The sequence below is a fragment of the Triturus cristatus genome, chromosome 10, assembly GCF_964204655.1.
Source record: "Triturus cristatus chromosome 10, aTriCri1.1, whole genome shotgun sequence".
In the NCBI taxonomy this organism is placed as follows: domain Eukaryota; kingdom Metazoa; phylum Chordata; class Amphibia; order Caudata; family Salamandridae; genus Triturus; species Triturus cristatus.
This window is the reverse complement of record NC_140593.1, coordinates 1,087,641,596-1,087,667,039: the sequence shown is the minus strand read 5'-3', so window position 1 is coordinate 1,087,667,039 and position 25,444 is coordinate 1,087,641,596.

Sequence of the window (25,444 nt, the reverse complement as noted above, 5' to 3'; positions counted from 1 at the left end):
CAATATAGGAAATATCAGATACATTTCTACCATAGTGTAAATAAGATGAACAAAAGCAGTTCAGATAAAAACAGTACTACTTGCATATTCCTAAAATCCGCATCCTAAGTAATGCGCCTAAATGTACCTAGCCTAGATCTGTATGTGTAGTATTTATATGCGTATATGTATGTATGTAGCCAAGAAACCCCTAGGGAAGAACCATCCACCTCACCTGATGGTTGAGAATGAAGGACCCCGTCTCTGCTTCGAGGATGACACCCCTCAGGGGATGTCAGACCACTGCGTGTTAACTTGGAAGGAATTCTCCTCTGATTTGTAGGGGGGGGGGGAGAAGGGTCTTTTATACTGGAGTGGTCACTCTAAGGTTTCTTCTAGAACCAATGTTTTGAAAACAACAATAAATGTTTTGGAAACATTCATGAATGTTTTTCCAAACAAATGTGATCATGCACAGCTGGCTGTTGGCCAAGGATGAAAAAAGTGATGACCCTTATACAGAATAATTATACAGTGCCTGAGGACATGTTTATGTACGTCAGGTACAGGGACTATGATAGAGCACCGAGAGCCTGGTGTTGAAGAGACAGGAGCAAGCTACTAGGAAAAAGATCACCTGTTTAGAATCGTTATTGTCGTGTGGATGGGACAATGTATGTAAAATGGGGTATATATGACAGGACTATCCTAAAGGACATGAAATGATGTTTCATGGGGCTACCCTTCATTACATTTTCAATCAGCTTCCCAGACATCTTCAAGATCACTTTAGAGAATCACCCTAGGAAATTTAGTACTATGCTTCATAATCTCAGATTCACATGAAAGAAGATTAAAAGCTAAGATCTGAGATTTTATTGATTCGAAGATATATATTCCCCAACATTGTCAAACTGAATGAGATCTGCTTTCATTATAGATAGTTTCTGAGTTGGAATCTTCGGAAACATAAAAAATATTTTCTTTAAAGATTGCACATTACAGTTGAGCTACTGGTCAAATACAACTGGTTGTGTTTGCCAATTCTTTTTAGTTGCCAGTGGACCATTAGCGAGGGCAGCGACTATTGGATCTTTTTACAGCAGTTCGAAGGTTTTTGTGTATTTTTCAGGTAAATTGTACTTTTCTTATAAGGGCCATATAAATTCACATTTCACTTAATGAAACACTTTCTCAGCATCTAGGAAGACAGACATGAGTGCTTATCCCAGTGCCCATATAACATCATTTTTTTTGTTAAGTATGTTAACTTCTGTTGTAGATTTAGCCGAAACAAAGCAGTGCTTTTTCTTCTACACTATCATACTCATTTATAGTTTCAGCTAATTAACTGTTAACTTGGTTTATCTTAATTGATTTATTTGGGATAATTTATATAATTAATTTGAGGAAAAACGCACAAAGACTTATTTTACCTCCATTATTGTGCATACATTTCTGCTGCAGGATCTTTTATTGCCTAAATCTTGGGCCGTATTACAGAAGGTGCCCAGGGGGTGCAACGGGCATTTGCACCCGTTTTGTGCGACCCGAGGCACTTTGGTATAATAGAAGTGGGGCAGACGCTTGTGCGTCCTCTTCTATACTACCGATAGTGCTGGTGCACTTAATGCGGCTGTGCTACCTTCAGAGGGTGTTCCCTCATTTGCATAGGGGCGTGCACTATGCAAATGAGGGAATTCCTTTGACTCTGCACCCACGCCATATTACAGACAGGGGCGCAGAGTCAAAGAAGCCTGCAGGAGGCACACTGACAGTGCACCATTAAAAAGATGGTGCACTGTCAATGCACCCCATGAGGGCAGCCATCTGCAGGAGGTAAAGGGGGTCCAATGGACCCTCCCAGACATCCCCTTGCAGGCGGGTGCAGATCTCTAATGCCCTTTAGCAGGTGCTCCATGTTTTCATATAAATGCGCTGCCTTGGGGGCAGCGCATTCACCATGATAGGGCGAATTATCATTGTTTACGCCCAGCACACCTTTTGAAAGGTGCACAGGGCCCAAACAATGATAACGTGTAATTCGGCCCCTGGTTGTCTAAAGCTTTATCTTCAGTCAGGGCAGCTGCCATTCGGACAATATATTCCTAATACTGAACACAGTATATTGTATATTTTACTTTTCTAAGATAACTAGTATCCTGCGCTGGTTTTGTGTACAGCTTAACATCGTCTGATATGTCAGAGGGGCTGTCAGATTTCTGCACCAAGCCCAGGCCATGTAGAATGTATCTTTATTATTCTGAGCCTGTGCTGCACTTGCTATTTTATGATGGTATGAACCTCACAGCACCAAATATATTGAAATCACCTGAACCCTCACCGATCACTGAATCTTTATAGTCGCAGGAATTGATTATTTGATGTGCCTTGTAAACTCAATATCTGTCAATAATGGTCTGATCATCTAAGTGGTTATTGAAAGTATGTTACATTTAACACTTCCATGTAATGGTATTATGATTAGAATGCAATGTTGGCAATATTGTTTGAGGAGTTGTTGACAATATTCTGGAAAGACACATAGGTGAATATATGATTCTGCTGGTATTTATTATTTTGAGTTTTATATAGTGCTAGCTTGTGACCTGCAATGTTAATGCATGTGTCGGATATATATACATATATATATTCGTGAGTCCCGTGCTCTCCATGCCACTGGAATTAAGCTATCCTGGCTGAAGAGAGGTGAAACCCCAAAACCGGTCCTAGGATGCTTGTTTCCAGTCCAGGGAGGACCTGGCCTGGCAGTTCGGGCTGGACTGTTCCCATGAGGCACAGGGTCAAGACTGATTTGCATATGGCTGGGTCTAAACTGGAATGGCATGGTGAGCAAAAAAACGATGGATTTAGGCCCAGATCTCTTTACTGGGGTGAATGTATGACATTGTTCTGCATTCTGTCCATCAATAGTTCTTTTACCTTTATTCTCTGACACGTTATGCAAGATATGAATATGCTTGCATAATTTTTCTTTTTTTCTTCCAAGCACTGCCCCACTACTCCCATTTCCCCTGCAACCCTCTAAACTGCAGTGCTCCTCCTTCCATTCACTGCCACCTGAAGTCTCATACTAATGCTGTGGCATTTTAAGCCACTAATAGGATGCCTCTCTCTGCTCCTCAATCGGTGAGACGCATGCATACCACTACAGGGCACAGCAACCCAAAAGAACAGAAAAAAGGCCACCCACCAAATAGCCTAGTTGTGCATATTGTGAAAGAGAAATAGAGATTTCTCCAAGCTAATCATCTTAAACTCACCAGATACATGGCCCTGTTCCTGTTCCTCTGCTTCAACTTCTTGAGGAGGCCCTCCTTCGGGCCCCAGCTATGGTCTACTCTCCATTCGCTCTCACGAAATAAGAATTTTATTTTACTTTAATGCCAACTTTTCATAACCCTGTCAACCCTATCTTGTGTCATTCTTTCATCTACTTAGAAAATTCTACTTTTAAGCAAGACATTTGTATGTGTCAGAGAGTCACAGGTTATTAGGCGAGGAATTTTAGACACTACAACTCTGGGCATAGATATACACGCCAATAATGTTCATTTATATTTATTATCTGCATCCTGTGAAAATTATAGCAATTATTTGTAACATCATCTCATGTTTCAAAATGACAAAAAACACTGCACATAGACAAGCCAATGTTAGACAGAATAAAATTAAAGCAACTGGAAATATGATATTGTATTTGTCATCAGATCAGTTAGATTCAAAAACCTTTCAATGATTGGGTTTATCTCAAGATCCAAAAACCTTATTCTAGCCAGACTCTATTCTTGTTATGTGTCAACAATATTATTAGTCCAATGAAAAATACTAAGAGACGCACACATAAGATTATGCATGCCTTGATAATTGATTGTGAAGAGGTATGCCCCACTAATGTGTCTCACTCCAGATCTTTTACATCCAATAAGAGGCAGCCATTCCTTATCTCCTGAGCTGTGCAGCTGAATTTTCTATCTCTGGGTTTAGCATCCACGCTGAAAGATGCACGTGCTAGCTACAGGCTTCCACATGTTCTTTTGGCTTCAGTCTAGCTTCAGTCTCTTCAGTAAACCCCCAGATCTCCATGCTCAGCTCCTAAAAGCAAGAGCGTTTTATAGGAAACACATGGAATGAAATCCCCTCGATCATCTGCGCATGTATTTAAATGTTTCAATTTCTCTCTGACTGAACATGGCGTTACATGGTCCAGTTCAAACCAGAACCTATTACCTGCTGTCACCTTCTCTGTTCCAGTGTTAGAAATATAGGGCCCTATTAAGATGTCGGGTGGAGTTTCCTCAGCCCGACATCATCTTGGTCGCGATCGACTAATTAGGATGCCACCAAACACTTTTCAGTCGCATTCCTATACTTTACAATGGGAGAATGTATTTAGTTCGGAATAGTAGGTGCAGTTCATCACTGCAGCCCGTGGCCGGCACCTCAAGGTGCCTGCCACGGGCTGCAGGGATCAACAGGAGGGGTACTATAGGTGCCCCCTCGGCCTCCAACCAAAGGCTGCGCACCCATCGGAAAGAGCCGCCCTTGGTATTACTGGCCGCATTCTGACTGGCAGATGGGCTCTCCGAGCCAGTCGGAATGACCGATCGGATTCCTTTCCGACCACCTCCATTGTGATGAGGCGGTCGGAAAGGAATCCAACCGTCATATTGTAATGTGGTCGGAAAGGCTATGACCGACAGCTGTTGGATTTACAGTTTCTTGAAGCACAGCATTTGTCCCAGTTGTGTGATCAACAAATCTGTTCCTCAGCTCGGTCTGCACTAGAATAAGACACATTATCAGTCATATCAGTCTGTATCAGTCTTGAGACACCTGTTTTGACAGCACCTTTTTGAGTTGTATTCCCCAAACCAGCTTTCACTGAAATTGTATTGTCAACTCTTATTGGCTGTACTGAAGACAACACGGAGATTTTCTCAGCTTTTTGTGAGCTGTCCTCAGCTTCTTTATTGGCTGTAGCCTTTCTTGTTTATAAGAACAGGTTCAAAATCTACGTGCCCAACAGCAGGAACTTTCAATCATGTGAAATACTTGCTGCGATGCTGAAGTCCTGGTTTAAGAGGTGATAGTAGATTGATGTGAATTCTCTACCTCAGTTCCAGCAGCAAATTCATAATTATCTTCTTAGCACACCTTGAACAGCTGTAAACTGGGGTTTTACCTATCCGGGTTGAACTGATCAGAAACTCGGAGAATAGATGTGGACTAAATACTCTATCCACGACAGTGTTAGATGCCTTCAAATCTTGTCTTCATTTACTGATGGGAAGTTGTTAATTTCCATAGCAATAATTACATTTTATAGCCACAGCAGCCAAAAATACAACATGTAGTGATCCAAAGAATAGGATTCCAATTATTCAAATGAAGACTTTCAGGAAATATCCTATTCTGGAATGGAAAAGTCTGTCAAAATTTGATGTTAAAGCCCCCAGATGTGATGCTCCTCTTGCTGTGTTGAATCCTCTAATGATAGTACGAGACTTCCGCAAAATTACATGAATAACATGTTTTTAGCTGATGAGTCTTTTTTTGTTACACCTTCAAATGTATCCTATGTGCTCGCGAGAGACCCTCTCTAGCGTGAGAAGTGAAATGACTGTAGACAATCAGTTTATGTTGACATTGTCTGTTAGCCTAGCAGTGTCTTGCCAGAAAGGACCTTCAGTTATTTCCTGTGGTGTCGGATAATATGTTTGATTAGCATTACTGTTTTCCTGTTTACATTTAAAATATGTTACTCCTTTTTGTATTTTACAACAGTCCCATCTGTTTCTCACATAAGATTATAAATACAGACATTTCAGGCCCAGGTGAAGCTTTTAACATGCATCTGTCACCAACTGATGAGATATTGCAAACTTCAGGCAGAGTTCATTCCTGACATGTATATGAAGCACTTAGGTCATTTGTATATTGTCCTGCACTATTAAATAAGGATTTACCCTCATGTGTGTCTTACATTTAAAACTCTGTTTGAATTGCACAGTCTTATTTTCATTTACCTAAACCTACCTGGATTTCTTAATCTCCGACAGTAATTGTACTCTTTGAAAATATTGCTACTCTAATTAGACTACGGTTCAGATAATTAATATTAGGAATATCCCTTTGTGATGTTGCTGGATGTGCAATCTTCTAAAATGATATTCAAGTGTACACTGTCTCTTTCTTAGACACAGAAATCTTTTTAGGTACAAGGCCATAACCTCCAAACAACTTTGCATCATAAATAATGCTACTCAGGACAAATTTAGATTTGAGCATTGCAAGTGCGCTTTGCAACTGAAAAATTACTTTGGAATGAGTTTGCACCCTAAAGTGAGACTCTAAGCTTTCAATAATTATATTTAAAGCAGAAGGCATTTAAGATATTGGCTACATATGCTCATTCAATATCTTCAAGTCTACATGAACAACGGAAAATATTTTCTATGTATTTTCTGCCTGAATGTCTAAAATTTTATGCGTAAGGCACACAATTGATGGACGGAATGCAGAACAAATCAAAACATTCCCCCCCAGTCAAGAGATCTGGGTTAAATCCATCATTCTTTTGCTCACCATGCCACCCAAGTTTAGACCTGGCCATATGCACATCAGTCGTGACCCTGTGCCTCATGGGAACAGTCCAGCTCGAACTGCCAAGCCAGGTCCTCCCTGGACCGGAAACAAGCATCCTAGGACCGGTTTCGGGGTTTCACCCCTCTTCAGCCAGGATAGCTCGATTCCAGTGGCACAGTGAGCCCAGGACCCCGTTTGGGCATACCTGGCGCACTTAGGGCGAAAAAGCAAAAGACACACAATTGATGGGTGCAATGCAGAACAAATCAAAACATTCCCCCCCAGTCAAGAGATCTGGGTTAAATCCACATTCTTTTGCTCACCATGCCACCCCAGTTTAGACCTGGCCATATGCAAATCAGTCGTGACCCTGTGCCTCATGGGAACAGTCCAGCCCGAACTGCCAAGCCAGGTCCTCCCTGGACCGGAAACAAGCGTCCTAGGACCGGTTTCGGGGTTTCACGTAGCATCTCTTCCGATCTGCCAATCTCTGCATCAACAGCAAAGCAGTTAAGGCAATCATTTCTTGTTTAGACCATTCAGATGTATTGTGTCCATGCAAAATAACTAAACATTTGCATTTTCATTTAGTGAATGTATGTGTTCAATGATGACATTTACTGAGTGATCTTAAAACCACTCCTGGCATAAAATTAAAGATGGAAACACAATTGAGAGTAAATCTAGTGTCTTTCCGGCTCCCACTTGGACCAGCAAAGCCTTTAGCAAAGTGGCTGTGATCCTGATTACCAGGTCTCTTACATCTATAAATATGTTAGAATCATATGATATAATTTTAAAGATACCATTGTTCTGTAATGCTACCATTTCAGCTGCAGGTAACTCTCTACCAGATTTCTAATCTTGTAAATAATAATAATTGCCCTCTGATAATTGGGATCAGAGAACGCTTCTTCTGAGGCAAAGCAATAACAAGTACGCTGAAAAATTGTTTTTTTCAGAAAAAATCCCAAATCACTTTGAAAAAGAAAAGCAGAGAATAATACCTGCCACCACTTTTATCATAGAGTACTTCTGGGTTGTATTATGCTCTTCCATAATTGAAAATCAACATTGACATATTTAGTAATAACAGAGAAATAAACATACTTATGCCTAGGAATGAAAATATTTGTTAATTCTTCACAGTATATATTGAAGTAGTCAGTTTCAGGATTAAACCTGCTTATTTTCCTGAAATATAGAGACTTTAACTCCAGTTCAGGACCAATACGAAAGAGAATGTCCATGTATAATTTGGGTAGCAAAGATTACACAGTGATTGAGTGTACATACAAACAATTTATTTGATGCTTTACTTACGCTGCTCCAAAACAGTCTCTAATTGCTCAGCTCTTTCTTCTTTTTAGGTCTCGGCTAGCGAAGGCTGCGCTTGCGCAGTCTCGCTCGCGAGATTTAATGACTTGGAGAAGAGGGGCTTGAACCCGCCCCTCTTCTCCCCTCTTCTCCATTGGCTGGCCTCTTGAATGCTGGCCAGCCATTGGAGAAGAGGTTTGTCTCTCCGAACAGGCCCCGTCCTTTTCGGATTCGGGGGCGTGTTTTTTGCTACTTTTCTCATTATCTCCTCCAGCCACTGGCAAGAGGAGAGAAAAGAAAAACACGCCCCCGAATTCGAAACCGCCGCTGCCTTTCTCCGAGGCATTTCTGCTTCGCCTCGGAGAAAGGCAGTGGTGTGCTTGTTTTCTGGTCAAACGTTTCCCTATCTGTGCGTTAAATGCATGTGAGAAGCTTCACTAGCGCTTTTGTAACTGTAATCATTTCTAAAAGTAGGTATATTTTTCGGCAAGAAATGCTGGTGAGTAAATATGGAAGCGCCTCGAGGAGTGGGCTAACGGCGCCTGGAAGGATGGTGCTAACCACGCATTAATTTGTTACTGAAGCCCCCACAAACTATTTCCCAATCTTGCCTTGAAGGGTGCAGTCCGGGCCCAGGCCTGCCGTGGGTGGCTGCGCCTCCGGGGGCCCATATCTCACCTTGAAGCCTGCTGCCCACCCTCACAGCTTCCGAAGGGAGCACAGCGGCGGTTATATATCATGATGCAATCTGCAGCCCCCACCCCTCCCTGGCAGAGGCTGCAAGCCCAGGCAGCGGGGCCTGTCTGCCGTGCGCCACCCGTGTCTAACAAATGGCGCTCCAGCGCTGCGGTGTTGACACAGAGCCCTTCGCAGCGCCGGCATGTCAGGGAGCCGGGGCTTTGTTTTCGATGTATGACCCCACGCCCCGTGGAAAAAGACACCGTGTCTGGCTTATTACCCCCAAGGGCCTGTCTGCTCTGTGTGTATGGGTTAGTTATGGGGCCGGAGGAGCGCTCAAGATTCATCATTTTGACGCCCCCGTCGCAGCGCTACACTCGTGTAACACACGTGATCACAGTTACAGTAGCCTGTGATTGCCCTCATACGAGACAAACAGCAATTAAGTCTCTTCAATACTTCCGTCTTTATTACGGTCATGTTACGCAGTTTTGTATAAAGAAATATTTGCCAGTTACGTGGCCTCTAGGCGCTGCTGGCGGTGTTTGTGTTATGGGGGAGTTCCGATGAATGGTTTGCTGATGGGCGGCTAGGGGTCTTGCAAGACGTCACTTTCTGTCCTTCCGGTGTGCACGGGCAGTTTCACAGTGGGTTCGGGCAGCTTGTAGGCGCCCTGTTCCCTAACGTGTGAGACGATGCAGTCATACGCGACGGTGTGCAAAATTTGCATAACTTCCTTTTGCGTAATTCTGCAAAGTTCCTCAAAAATAAACAAAATCATGTTAAATGCAAAATCGGTATTTAGTGTACAATGCATCCTTGTGTCCATTTTGGATGCACAGACGCACTTCTCACCCCCTTTCCCCCCCAAAAACAAATAGTGCCAATAACACAGGTGCTGCTAACAACCATCACTTGGGTGCAAGTTGTTAGTTTTGGTCCTGTGCTAAACGTTTGCAGGATGATTTCGCTACTTGGTGTATTTGTGACATTTCTGGAATTTCACATATCCTAATGTGAAGTTCACAAAATTTCGCGAGATTACAGTGGCGTAACAGGAATTTCACCGGGGTCTAGTCAAAAGCCCATTTCAGGCCGCTGCAATGCCATGGCTCGGTTTGCAATAGAAAGCCCAAACATGTCCAAGTTAGATCAGAGGAGTAGTTTGAAACACTAGGTACAAAAAAGTGTGTTGATAGTAGGGAAAGTCCTGTTTGGTGAGCTAAGGCAAGTGTTGGTGTTGGGTTGGTGTTTGTTCATAAGAAGCAGTTTGACTTAATTCTTGAATGAGGTGCAAGAAGTGTTCATTCTGATTTCCGGTGGCAGGGCATTCCAGATTCTAGGTGTGTGTGGGTAACTCTGTGTGTGTGTGTAGGTTGCTCTGTGGGTGGCTCTATTTGTGTGTGGGTTGCTCTGTGTGGGTGGCTCTGGGTGTGTGGCTCTGTGTGTGGGTGCAAATGCAATAGGTCTCGCATTTAAGAGTGATTAAGCTATTGACATTGTAAATAACAATGCCGTTTCTTTAAATGTTTTAAAAACAAAAACAATGTCCTGAGCAATGCCAATAGCTCTAACTTTAACAATGCCGAGACCATTGCATTGTAAATGCTTGTTTTTGGTAGGTAAGGCAGAACTGTTTTGCATTGCAATACTGTTTATAGTATTTTCAGCGCAAGGTTCAGAACTTGGTCCTGATGTCATTAGAAGTTGAAGATGTTGAACTAGCTGTACATTAACATTAACTTCCAGTTCTTTTTCCATCACTTGAGCCATAGGAGTAGATGGCTAAAAGATGGGGGTTGGTTCTCCAGCTGCCATTTGGAGAGGCTGGAACGGTGGTGCTAGATAGAACCTTCTTATCAAGTGATAGCTGTGCATTATTGGCACCGCTGGCCACATGGTAAGGCTTCACTTGTCGGTAGATATTAGCCTCTTTCTCTTCTTGTCAGGTAGGAGAGGCAGAACTACATTACAGGGATGACTGTTATTGGTTCTCTGTATACAAGGGCTAAACACTTCTTTTAATGAAATCTTTTTGCAGACTTGGACAGTAGCTTTTCGTTGCCAACCACCATTTTTGCTTGACCGTGGCAGGGTAGTACTTCTTTTCGTATGGTTCCTGAAAGACGTGTAAACAATTAACAGGGAAACAGCCACTACAACGCGGCCGTTTCCACGCATAACCTTAACCATGCATGCATTACAACGCGTGCGTGGTTACCATGTATAGCCTTTACCACGCATTCCTCTACTAAAAACAGACCTGCTTCTGTTGTTGAAGAAAGATGTGGAGGCAATCGGCGTCGTTAGAGGAAATGGAAAGACACTTCCGCTTCCTCTTTACGACGTGCAACGTACCACGGAAGAGCTTGAAGAGGAGAGGACGTGGAGAGGTAAGGGGGATTAAAGTTAAAAAATACATAAATAATGCAACCACTGAGGAAGATTCAGATTCCGATATATACGAAACTGGATTGTCTACTTCAAGCGAATCTAGTGCAATTACCGACACAAGCGATTTGAGTTCTGGACAAATTGACGATGATTTAAACTCCCTTGATTCTCGTAAATCTGGCAAAATCAATTTAGATACAACCCCTAGGAAAAGATTAGGGAAAAAAAGGTCCAAACATCAAAGACATAACAAAGCAAACCACCATGAAAGTAATGACCCCGGTATTGAAACTGACATTGTCAAAGGAAAAATAGGCTCCACACGGAAAAATCCCTTTTCACAGAGTATGGATGAAAGGAAACAACAATATTCAGGCTTGGACGAGATAAAAGGGGGGAACTCTAATTTGCAAAACTCTGGTCCAACAGCAGAACCATCGCTTGGTGAAATTTTGAGCTCAATTAATCATTTTCATAAAGATCTTAAGAAAGACAACCAAAGAAATCATGCTGCTATCGAAAAACTACAAGGTGCAATTAAGAAAGTAGGTAATACATGCACTGAGATTTCAGACAGATTGGTTTCTGTAGAAACACGTGCAGAAAACCTGGAAACCGATGTTATTGATCTTCGCAAAAGAGAAAAAGAACATGATGGGATCATAAAAGACTTCATGCTTAAAATCGAGGATCATGAAAATAGATCAAGAAGAAACAATCTGCGGTTTCTTGGAATCCCTGAAGGATCAGAAGGAAACAACGTACGAGATTTCATGATCAAACTTCTTAAATCTACTTTCCCGGAACTCGAAGGTTGGGATATGGACAAGGAAATACAGAGAGCTCATCGATTCCCCTTGATGTTATCTAAATATTCTCAGAAACCTCAACAATATCCTAGAGCGATTCTAATTAACTTTGGGAACTTCCTTCTTCGTGAATCTATTTATAAATTGGCCAGACCAACATCCCAAAGGGAATACAAAGGGTTTAAATTCTTTGTTCGACCAGATTTTGCGCATTCCACCATAGAGAGACGATGGAAGATGCGACAATTATTTACACCCTTTTGAAAAAATCGGCGCGACTACCTTCAAAACCCAGCGAGACTAAAAATAATTTATAAAGGCACTACGAGAAGCTTTATAAATGATATCCAAGCACAAGAATATTTAAAGGAAATATCTGAGTCCGGACCAAGAAATCCTGTTGATCCAACCAAGGGGGAAAAAAAAAATAATACAGACAGAAAATGACATTTATGTAATAAAGCACCCTAAACTAGATTGTTCTAAATACAGGAGGGTCAATATGCTGGGAGTCTGCTATTGTAACATTCTATGAATCTATAGTACAATAGAGCATATTCAGTTAGTAGATAGAGATGAGCTATTAAACTTTTCGTCACTCGTATTTTTAAGGGACACAGGAGTGGGCCACTTGGGGGCTGAATCGGGTGAAACACTCAGACGCCCACACTTGGGTACCTTGGCACCTAGGATGCCTCATTTGTTGGTGTGGGGGGTGGGGGGGTGTGGGCTGGGGAGAAGGAGTAAGAGAGAGGGGGGGAACAGGCACTCACTTAAAGGGAAGGAGAGCAGGAATCAATATTATTACAAAATATATAGTCAGCATTTAGAGATTATTAAAAAAGAAAAACACAGTAAATCTGAACGTGTCAGGAGAATAAAAAACTATAATGGCTAGACTCAACATATTATCAATGAATGTTTGCGGCCTTAACGATATAAAGAAAAGACAGAAAGTTTCAGAGGGTCTCAAAGCTACTGGGGCTGCTATTGTGTGTCTTCAAGAGACACATATTGAGGGGGCTCAACATTATCTACTCAAAACGTTAGGATATCGAATTATTGCAGCCACAACTCAGGGGACACGCACTAAGGGGGTCACTATCTTAGCAAAGGGTGGGGGAGTGCAATTCCCGCGAGTTGTAGCCGACACACTAGGACGATTTGCAATTGCCGAATGTCATATTAACAATGGGGAAGAAAAACTAACTATATGTACAATATATGGTAACACTAGTGACGATCCAGAGGTATTGATCCAGATTTCTAATGAGCTAACTCATTGGCCGCTACCTATGATTATTTGTGGAGATCTAAATATCCATTTATCTAATGAATGGCTTACGGATCAAAGGTTTATCTATCAGGGTAGGAAACGTAAAGTCTTTAATGCTCTAAAAGAAATGTGCATGCTCCATGGTTTAATCGATGGGTGGTCAACAAAATATCCTACAGATCCTGGTTATACTTTTTTTTCATTCCCTCATTCAACACAAGTACGTCTCGATTATATGCTTATATCCAACTCTTTGAGATCCAACTATCAAATCGACAAATTACCTAGAGTACTGTCGGATCATAATCCTCTAATGTTCAGCCTCTCGATTTTTCCAATGAGATCTAAAATTAATACGTGGACATTTGAACGAGCGTTACTTTATAATGATGCATATTGTCAACAAATGAGTACATGGATCCCGTTTTTCTTAGAGGATAATATTGGATCTACTTCAATCGACGTAGTATGGGATACCCTGAAGGCCTGTGTAAGGGGCGAAACTTTGAAATTCTCCTTAAACAATAATAAATGGGAAAAACTAAATATGGCATTGCTAGAGCAAGACCTACGAAGAGCTGAAGAGGATCTAACTAAAGCCATACAGGAAGGCAGGGCGATAGATAATGAGATGGGAAAAGTGACAATAGCCAAAAATCATATCTCCGCAATATTTGTTGGAAAAGCTATCGTTCGGGCTAACACCAATTTGAAAAAAATATATGAGCTCAACGAAACAGTGGGGCATCAGCTAGCTGTTAGAACCCGGGAAGAAATCTCATCCGCATTAATCAAAGAAATTAGAGATCCAGATATGGGCCTGAGATCTGAACCCGCAGAAATTAGAATGGCTTTTCAGAAGTTTTACAGGAAATTATACCAAGAAGACGACAACGATTGCGGGGACCCCAAAACATATTTAGATCTGTCAACTCCAAAATGTTTGCAATCAGAGGACCAGGAATTTCTAGATAGTCCAATCTCTTGGGAAGAAATATTAATGGCTATAACCGGCCTATCCAAGGGAAAAGCATCGGGCACGGATGGAATTCCTACCGAATTTTATGCTAAATTTGCCCCACAATTAAAGAGTATTTTAACATTACTTTTCCAACATATCTTTCAGGGAGGGAACCCACCGAAATCCTGGTCAAATGCTAAAATTATTGTCTTCCCGAAGAAAAATGAAGACGCTAAAGAAATGGGCTCTTATCGCCCAATCACTTTGATTAATGGGGATTCAAAAATTTACTCCAAAATCTTAGCAGCTCGATTGGCACCCATTATTCATAAAATTGTATTGGAAGAACAACACGGTTTTATTCCCGGGAGATCCACAACCGATCATATACAAAGAGTTATCTCCCTTTTTGATTACACAGGCGTGACAGGAGACCCTATGTCGCTTATACTGCTTGATGCAGAAAAAGCTTTTGACAGGGTCTCCTGGAAATTTCTATGGGCTGCCATGGCAAACCGCGGGATTGGAGAAATATATATACAGGCATTAAAACAACTTTATATAAACCCCACTGCCCGTGTTTTGATCAATGGGACTTTGTCTGATAGCTTCACCATCCATAGGGGTACAAGACAGGGATGCCCCTGTTCACCCCTTTTGTTTGCCATCTATATTGATGTATTTGTACAAAGACTAAAATTCAAAATTTCAATACCTCCCATTAAAATACGAGATCTAGAAATAAAATGCTTGTGCTATGCAGATGACATAGCTATTGTCACAAGCGATCCCATCGAAGCAATGAAACATATAGAGCTAGAAGCATTGGATTTCGGCCAAATTTCTGGATATAAATTGAACTCCAGCAAAACCCAGATAGTAGTAAATAATAAAATCATTATGAATGATATGAGGATTGTTGATAAAGCAATATATCTTGGGGTAAGCATTAGTGCTAAAATCGAAAATATCGTGGATGACAATATTCAGCCCCTAATAATCCAAATTAAAAAAGAACTATCTCGGCTGCACAATCTACATTTAACTATTGGTGGAAGATCCAATGTGGTTAAAATGTTATTCTTTCCTAAATTCTTATATTTTTTTAGAACCATTTGTCTTGAATTCTCCCCATTAATTTTTAAAAACATCGACTCTATGTTTTCACATTTTATTTGGGGATACAACAAATCACGTAGAGCACTTAGATGGATCACTTTACCTAGAGAACGTGGGGGATGGTCATTACCTAACTTTAAATTATTATTGGGCCACTGTACTAAAATACAGCAATAGCCTCCTAATGGAGAATTCAATGGGTCACAATACACCCACCCCACAAGAACTTATTCTGGGCGATGACAGTATCGGTTGCCTGTGGCGCCATATGAATGATGATTATTTCAAAAAAGTAAAATTTAAAACTATCTCTTGCATTTTTAAAGTATGGTGTAATATAAAAAAATCGGGATAGGCCGATATTCATACTATACCCCCGTATTTCAGAATGCGGACCTTCCCGAAATATTTCATGACATATTCATACAACGATGGACTGTGTTAGGTGTTAAACGACTTGGATGTTTTTTTTCTGATAGGGGAATAAAATCATTTGATGAATTAAAAATTGAGTTCCATTTGACAAATCAGGATTTTTTTAAATTTCTTCAAGTGAGAGATTTCTTGTGTAGGAAAATGGGTGGCAGTATCAAATTTCAGCGGTGTGATATTATAGAAAAATTGAGATTAGTCAAGACCCCGAGAATTGGGGAGATATATGCAGGACTAAACGCTTTATTACCTGACGATATGAACAAACATCTGACGATATGGCAGACCAGACTGGGGGTCACATCTCAACTCCCCAGCGACGCCTACGATATGTCATTATCTCATTTAATGTCTATGAAACTTCAAGCGCAATTTTTCAAAACATTTTTTTCACTCTATTACACTCCTGAAAAAATAGCAAAATGGGGGACTGGGATTGGAACGTCTTGTCCGCGATGGGCCCTTCCAGCGGCAGATATAACGCATATGTTTGCCTCATGCCCCGCTTTAATCAAAGTCCTCTCTGAAATCTCTGACTTTATTCAAGGATTTTACATTGTAAGATTAATATTGCCAATATAGAAGTAATGTTGGGTGTCTCTAATAACACATGCTCTAGTGAACAACAGGGACTGATTTTTGTTGGCATGGCCATCTTCAGGATGTGTGTCGCCTCAGCCTGGATAGATCCAATACCCCCTTCATTCTTTGAATGGAGAGCTCGGTTATTGGCGACCTGCAGTTTGGAGGTCGCCATATATAAGAATAAAGGGAGGGATAAGAGGAAGAGGGGTATGAAGATCTGGGCACCATTGATTACTTGGTCACAAGAAAATTGTGGAAACGGGATGTTGATCTGTGGTACACAGCAAAATTTTGTCTCTCTTTCATGTTTTTTTTTTCTTTATGTATAAATATGCTCTCTGCTAGTAAAAATGTTTTTTGATGTTCCTGTTCCTGTTCCCCGGGTGAGGGAGGGGGTAATGTGATGTTTTCGAAAAAATTAATAAAAATGTATATATAAAAAAAAAATTCATAAATAAAGGAATGAGTGGGTGGTGTCGCGCAGGGGTAAATTTAAAGGGATCCGTGGAGGGGTATTTAATAGAAGGGTTTGTGGGTGGGGGCAGAGGGTCACACAAGGGTACAGTGAAGGGGTATTATCAAAAAAAAGAGCGGGAGAAGGGCACAGGGGAGCAGTGAAAGGAATTAGGGCAGGTATCAGGGATAACCTATACCATGAAAATGCCATTTCCATGCATGGTTTTACAATGAAAATCGCTGTAAAGGTATGTGTGGTAAAGACATTTTCGTGGTAAAGGTTATGCTTAGTAATAGCATTCGCGTTGTAACGCATGTGTGGTAAAGGCATACATTGCAACGGAATGCGTTGTAAGGTCATACAACCCAATTAACAGGCAATGGTTCAGACAAATCTGTGAGCCTGGAAGTTCTGAAATCAACATCTACACAACATTGCAAAATGTGTAATGTCAAATAGTACTTGCCCTGTCAGCTTATTAAGTTGCTGCCTGCTATATAGGCTTTCATTTACGCTTTAATTTACACTATCGCTTAAGACCCTAGAAATTGAGATTTGCTTAAGGGTACTTGTACTCCTAACAGCTACACTACTACTTCCAGGAGAGAATATATGGCTAAGCTGAAGTTGAGTGTCCGTTTCAGACAAGGCATTAGCTAGCACGTTTGATGTGAATGCTGAACCCTGATCTGTATAAAAAATCCTAACTCCTCATATGGCAACCGGTCATATCAATTCTTTTGCAATTGTGTGAGCTACACAGTTGCCCAGGTGTGACCTTACACATAGGCTAAACCCACGTAACGGATGTGAAGCTGTCTACAGTTGACAATATATATTTAAATTGATTTACAGCTGGCAGAGGGTCGATATGATCAACTTAAATTATGTCAAATTGTTTTGCAGCCTCTATCAAACACACTGGAGATAGACTTGTAATAGTAGAAGGCTTAGCCAGTTGTCAAATCCTACACCGAAGCACATGCTCCTTATCTATCTTGAGAAGAGTCGCCCACCTGTAACAAATCCTCAACATCTGACGCATCACCGAGACTCCTGCATGTGCTTATCCAATTCCCCTTGAGCTACTTTGGTTAAACCTAATCTAGCTCCTTCATTGGAATAGAACGATCACGACCTCTGCAGTATTTAGCATGGGTTTTCCTTACATTCCCTGGAAAACCCTTAGGAAATGTTTTACTTTGTTTAGAAGCATGATGCTTTCTATTGCTAAGCTGATATCTTCATTTAGTCTGAGACATAGTTACAGATGTAACTTTACACTTTAACACCGCATTTATAGCAACTTAATTTGTGGCCAGTATATGTTGCACATCACACAGTGGTAGATGACTTTAGAAAGTATTTATTCATTCCCAAAGCTGCTTGGGATTTTTGTTTTTACCTTTTGAATCTCTATATCCATTGTATTATCAGCGGTCTAACTCAATAGTGAAACCCTGAACAAAAGAAGACAGACCGGGTGTGTTTTGTTTGATGATTCATCCAGTGGGGACAGCGTAGGACCAAGGCAGGACCAGGCCGTCGAGTTGAGTCTTCGTAGCTCCTTGCTAGTATACCTATAAACAGTGAGGGCCTGGGAGGCGAAACCGGCGGGGGGGCAAGTGCTGAGCGCGGTTCGAGCACGGACTGGTGCAGACAGGCTTGCCTTTGGCGCACCCATCACTAACGTATACTGCGTTTCACATACTCAGTTACTCACCCATACTGACACATGCACTCAATCACCGACACAGATATACAGACATTCACCCATACAACTTCTCACACACGCAACAGTACCACATGCAGCCTCTGACTCACCCACTCACTGATCCATACAGACAGTCACACACCTCCCCACCCATCAAACACAGACAAACTTAGAAGTAGTGAGACAATCAATCATTCACCAATATAGCCATTCATGTACCCACTAACACACTCATACACCTACTTAGACATCAAATGACAGATACACGCATTCACACAACCAGTCACTCACCCGTACATTCACTGAGACACCTAATCACTCACTTATACAGTCAGTCACCCACCCACTGAGTCATCCATACAGTCACTCATACATCCACTGATTTAACAATACACTTTGGTATATATATTTAGCACTCTTAAACTTTTTTAAAAGACTCACAGTCACTGGATGATGTAATCACTGATGTCAGGAGTGATGTCATTTGAGATGTCATGAGTGATGTCACTGACCATGTCATGAGGGATGTAATATGTGAGGTCATAAGCAGTGCATTGGGAGGGCGAGTTATAGTTCGCTCAGCTGATTATAACGGCTGATTTTCTCTGGTTTTGTATAAGTGAAATGTCAGCTAACTATAACATCGCTGTTACCTTTGTTTTTTTCAGTGAGTATATATATATACACATACTGAAAAAACACAGGTTTCAGGGACGTTATAGTTAGAAATGAGCATTTAAAAAACCTTAGAAATTCACTGAAAAAAACAAAGGTTACAGGGACGTTATAGTTAGCTGACATTTCACTTATACAAAACCAGAGAAATTCAGCCGTTATAATTAGCTGAGCGAACTATAACTCGCCCTCCCAATGCACTGCTTATGACCTCACATATTATGTATATATATATATATATATATATTATCTACTGGCGGTCACCAGTAGATAGTTATAGTTAGGACCGTGTTTCCATAGGAAATCTCAAAATTCTATTTTGAATAACTTTGGCGCCGGTTGACGAATCTTCGCGAAATTTTCAAAACTAATGGGGCGCTCCGCTCAGCTCCTACCCTGAAAGTCTCGGGGGGATTCGTCAAGCGGGGGCCGAGAAAAAAGGGGGTCCCAAAACGCATTTTCCCCATGCATTTTTCCATAGGACCTTTAGTCGAAGGTACAGCCTGAACGGCTGAACAGAATTACTTGAAAGGTAGTCCTCAGGTCAGGGAAGTGCCTTTTGCAGGTCTGGTGTCAATCTGTTCAGTATTTCCTGAGAAAATAGCATTTAAAAGCATATAAATATCTATACGCGCGCACGGTGCGCGCACGGTGCGTGCACGTGCGCGCACGGTGCGCGAGCGAAATTCTGATTGGTTGTTGGATGTCAGTCAACATTCGAATCGGTCGAAATCAGGAAGTGTCGGCCGCCATTTTGTCTCTCGCACTGAAAAGGAAAGGGGGAAAAAGGTGGAAAACGTGAAAAGGGGGCAGGGAAGAGAGTTCCTGACCCCCTAGCCTTTGTCAGGGGGTCACAGAAGGACCCCCATGGGTGAAATAAACATTTATTTTTTTTAAATAAAAATCGCGGGGTGCGCGCACCGTGTGCCCAACGTGTGCGCGCGGTGCGCGAAGCGCGCGCACGGTGCGCGCACGTTGAAAAACCTTAAAAAAAAATATATTAATAAATACATAACTTAGCATTTAAAAAACCGTTCAAATTCACTTGAAAAACCATAGGTTTCACACACGTTATAGTTAGGAATTAGCATTTAAAAAACCTTGCAAATTCACTTAAAAAACCATAGGTTTCACACAGGTTATAGTTAGGTGGACATTTCACTCATAAAAAAACAATGAAATTCCCCCTTTATAGTTAGTTCAGATAACTATAACTCGCGCGACCGCCACTCTATCACAAGGATGATGTCATCAGTGATGTCATGAGTGATGCCACTGACCATGTCATGAGTGATGTAATATGTGACGTTATGAGCAGTGGATTGCGGGCGCGCGAGTTATAGTTATCTGAACTAACTATAACGGGGGAATTTCATTGGTTTTTTACGAGTGAAATGTCCACCTAACTATAACCTGTGTGAAACCTATGGTTTTTTAAGTGACTATATATATATATACACACACACACACCCACACACATACACACCCATCCAGAGACCGCAGCAGTCCAGGGTAGGCTCTGGAAGCCCAAAATAACACCTCCTCTGTCCCCAATGTCAAGGAACACCCGGACACTACTTGACGCTTCGTAGTGCTTATTGATTACAACTCAGGCTCACCAATGTGTTTAGGCCTTTAGCCTTGATCACAGTGTGGAGACTCAACAAGTCTGTTGTTTATGTCAGTGACCAAGATGTTGTAAATGGTCATGTCAGCTTCCTCTCCACACCTTGATCATGGCTAAAGATCGATACCCGTTGATGAGGCTGCGTTGTTGTCAATAAACACTACAAAGCATCTCCAGTTCAATTCTATATCAGAATCGGAGATCCACACCGGGAAATACACCACTTATTTGCACTTGGAATTTATTATGCTCTCTATCTATCTATCTATCTATCTATCTATCTATCTATCTATCTATCTATCTATCTATCTATCTATCTATCTATCTATCTATCTATCTATCTATCTATCTATCTATCTATCTATCTATCTATCTATCTATCTATCTATCTATCTATCTATCTATCTATCTATCTACCTACCTACCTACCTATCTATATATATGTATATTTATATATATATATATATATATATATATATATATATCCTACTGGTGATAGCCAATAGGTAGTTATTCGATGTGTTTTTTCGTTTTGCTAATAACTGTCGCTCTATTTGACGAAGGTTGACAAACTTTACAAAACTAGGCTCCAAGTTAGCTCAGCTGCTGACTTGAACATTTCGGGGTGATTCATCAACCATGGTTTGAGAAAAAGGGGGAGTGGGGGTTCCCAAAACAGTTTCCCCCCCATACAATGTCGATGGAGATTTTGCAATTTTTAGATATGGCTACAGCCCAAACCGCTAAAGAACACTACACCACATTTTGGAGAAAAGTAGATCTTGGTCTAGAAAGAGGCCTTTTCTTAATTTTGTGTAAATCTGTTCATTAGTTTGGGACTTATTTAAGAAAGAAATGTCTATATCTTTAGGGACGCGGATCCTCCGCAGATCTGTGGGTACCCAAAGCCCAAATGCAAAAAAAAAAACCTTACCAACTCACACATCATACTCCTGCTGCGCACGGCCAAAGGCCATGCACAGCGTAGGGTTGGGTGCATGCAGGGAAGTTGGCTGCAGGGCCTGGCTGCAGGTGGTTGTATTAATGTACGGTAATTATATATTACTTTCCGTTAACAAAAAAAAGAAATTCACTGAAAAAAACAAAGGTTACAGGGATGGTATAGTTAGTTTCACATTTTACCTACACAAAACCAAAGCAATTTGATAGTTATAGTTATACGTATACCTATTTGAAGAAACTATAACTCATGCCAATAAGTAACTTAAGGCCACGAGTTAAAGTTTCTTAACATAAGTATAACTATAAGTATGACTATAACTGCAGAATTTCTTTGGTTTTGTGGGGATAAAACATGAACCTAACTATAATGTCCCTGTAACCTCTGTTTACTTTTCAGTGAATATATATATATCTCTATCTATCTATCTATCTATCTATCTATCTATCTATCTATCTATCTATCTATCTATCTATCTATCTATCTATCTATCTATCTATCTATCTATCTATCTATCTATCTATCTATCTATCTATCTATCTATCTATCTATCTATCTATCTATCTATCTATCTATCTATCTATCTATCTATCTGTATGTATGTATATATGTATATATGTATGTATGTATGTATGTATGTATATATGTATGTATATATGGAACTAATTTAAAGGAATTAATTCTTGTTAGTTTAATACTCTGCCTCAATTGTTTTTCTATGGCAGTGTGTTGCACTGCATGTGATTGGTCATGTGTGGTGCTTGACTTACTGCAATTCTGAACTGGAGTACATTAGAGCATGTTGACACTAATGAAGCTATAATAATATTAGAAGAATGTTTTATGAATTGCAATGGTCAAACTCTTTTGTGGATGTTTGTTTTGTATTAAAATATTCTTCCCAACACACTCCATAAATTTAGCTTAACCCCACCCAGTTTGAGTAGTTAGTCTCCATTTTTCCACCACCTCTTCTGGTCCCTCCTACATTTATTACAAAATAGTATACTTACATGTAGGGTTATCGCCACCACTGTGGTGAGAGATTTCCTCATAGAAACAATAGGAGAGGCTGAGTGAAGATCTCTCCCAGTAGGTTTGTGAGTTACATTTTGCAGTACATAAGTAGTACTACTGGAGTACTACGTTATGTGCTGCAAAATGCAGTTTGTGAATCAGGCTTTTAAACTGAAGATGTGTCGCAGCACCCGGCTATCATACCAAAGGTCATTTTCTGTTTACTTTGGCTGGTGATGGACGATGAACAGGGTACACCACTAGTGGCAGGGACCCAGTACATATAGCAAAACTGGGAGGGACCCATTAAAGAAAGGGGAACATTCCCAGAGTAGTGGTTTCTAGCACCAGTGTCGGAAGTATGGGATTTCAGTTACTCTAGGCAGATGCTCTCTAGATACTCTCTGCCCTCATCCCCAACTCAATCTTCCATTGGACCGCCCTTGAAGGTTATCATGATATGTCTAGGGTATTGTTCGACCACACAAATGTTCTAACAAAAGTACTCCAGAATACATACTAATTCTTTCACACCACTCAAACAGACAGTAAATGGCTTACTGCCACTATGGATTCAGTTGGACTGCCACCATGCTGGCCCCATGGTTCCCCTGTGCATACTATAAAAGATAGAGGGCTAGGCTAAAAGAACTCGTTATTCAGATAGGCCACATTCCTCAGACTCTTGTGATCCTATAGGTGAGTGATAACATTGAAACTGTGAAGGTGAGCATACCAGATGATGTCTGAGTCGAAGTCTTACCTGGAAACCCCTCATTAGGAATTAGTCTTCTTCCGGTCCTAATCTGGGATGGGCAAGCTGTGAGGACAAAAATCTTGAACTCTTTGCACCAGCCGCCCTGTTTGTTTTCAGTTTTTCTCTCTGTGGTCTCATTGATGTTAAACAAGTTAAGGCACTTGCATCACTCACGCTATTCCCTAACACACTTGTATTTCCACAGCTCCAGAGCCAGCCTGTTCAAGGAATCAATACATTCATTTATACTTTCCTTTACAATTCCTTCCAGCTTCTTTTTGAGAGGTTTGTGTATACAGGTCCTTTTTTTCACTAATGTTTTCTGCGGTTGCTCGTGGGATGCAATGCAGTGAAATAGATGGACTGGTTTACTAGCCATTTTAAAAGCCCAGGTGTGCAGTGCTAAATTGCGTTGCCGGAGTACCTGTGCTACCTGTAGAAAAAGATGGCCCACGGGTGGTACGGACGGAGTCATAAATACAGCATGAACTGTACCAGATTTTATTACAAGACCGAAGGCTCATATTATGCTGTCTTTTCTTGCTTTTTATTAAATAGCAGCTACGTAAAAACAAAACTACATTACCCAGAAAACCTGGATAAAAAAACTACAAACAATGACATCACAATAGAAGCACCAACAGCGTTGAGTAACCTAACTGTTTCTGACTGAAAGCAACAATTCCTCTTTTCTTGCTTTTTGTAGTCAAGATAAGTATTCTTTTCAAGTTTTCTGACTTCTTATTGATAGTGTTTTCATGACTTATTCCTTTATTGTGGTAATTTTGCTAAGTATTCCAGATATTGTTGCTGTTTGCTCACTGCTTGTATCGTGTATGCGCTCTCTCTCAACGTGCTATTTCTTCCAGCGTGATTGCCGTTTCCCGCTTCTACCTTCAGAACTTCTGTTTGCCTTCCTCAGACGCGCCTCGACTTGACAGCCTACCGCAGCATATTCAAGCTCGTGAAAATACTTTTTTCTTCACCACTGAGCGGTAACGTCCTCTTCGGCTGTACTTCTCCCTCGGACACTCCTGGGCAACTTCCAATAACACACCCCTACTCCTGGAGCCACTCCAATAGGCTCTTTTCTTCTTTGTTAACCCTTTCCTTCCCATTTGGGGAAACTTTACAGTTTATTAATTTACAATTGTTTTTTCTGGGGATTTCTTTGCTGCATTTTCTCAGTTTAGAAATAATGAATTAATTTTATCATTATGTCTGAAGAAGAAGACACTCAGGTGTTTAAATACAATTTAAAATCCTTTGTTAAGGATTCTGTTCTGCAGGCTGTAGCAGTTTCTATGCTGGATGTGTCAAAGAATTTAGAGGAGTCCCTTTCTAAAATGCTTTCTTCCCCCTCTGAAGGTCCCTCTAAGAAGGGCAAGAAACATGCAGTCACCTCTGGTGTCGCTAATAAGGGCTTTACTCTGTGCACTGGTCCTCCCACCCAAGAAGTTTCTTTTTCGGAGCTTCCTCTCTCTCTCCTTATTGTTACCCATCTTAAAGATACTGATGATGACGATGATGATATTGTACTACACTAACTAATAATTTTGATGGATATTCAGATCTTACAATTTATGGGCCGCCGGAGAAAAGGTGGAACATTTCTCCTAATGTTGGTGGTGTATCTCACCCAGAGTCTAATGATCTAGTGGACTATATTTGGGAACCCATGTTTGACCCCTCCCTTATTCACCACCCCAATTTTACTGAGTGGTTCCCTTAAAAGCATTTGGCTGAGTATGTGTTCTTTTGCCATCGCCACGCTCTTGATAAATTTTCATGTAACAAGTTCAAATCTAAATGTCCCTGCCCTTCTCTTTCCAACAGCATTACTTCCACTCCCGTTATTGATCCCAATATGTTAATGTTTTTTACAGTGTGTGGGAAAGTCCCAAAGAAAGGTCTTGACAGAGCCTGGTCCAGTTGTCAAAATCAGATTTTGGATTTGGTTGGTTCACTGACTAGAATTTTGGATTTATTCGAATAGGAAAAGATGGAAGGCACGCAGGTGGATCCTGACTCCTTAACTAACTCGGCTCAAAGGGTTATATGTATTTTGGGCAATGCC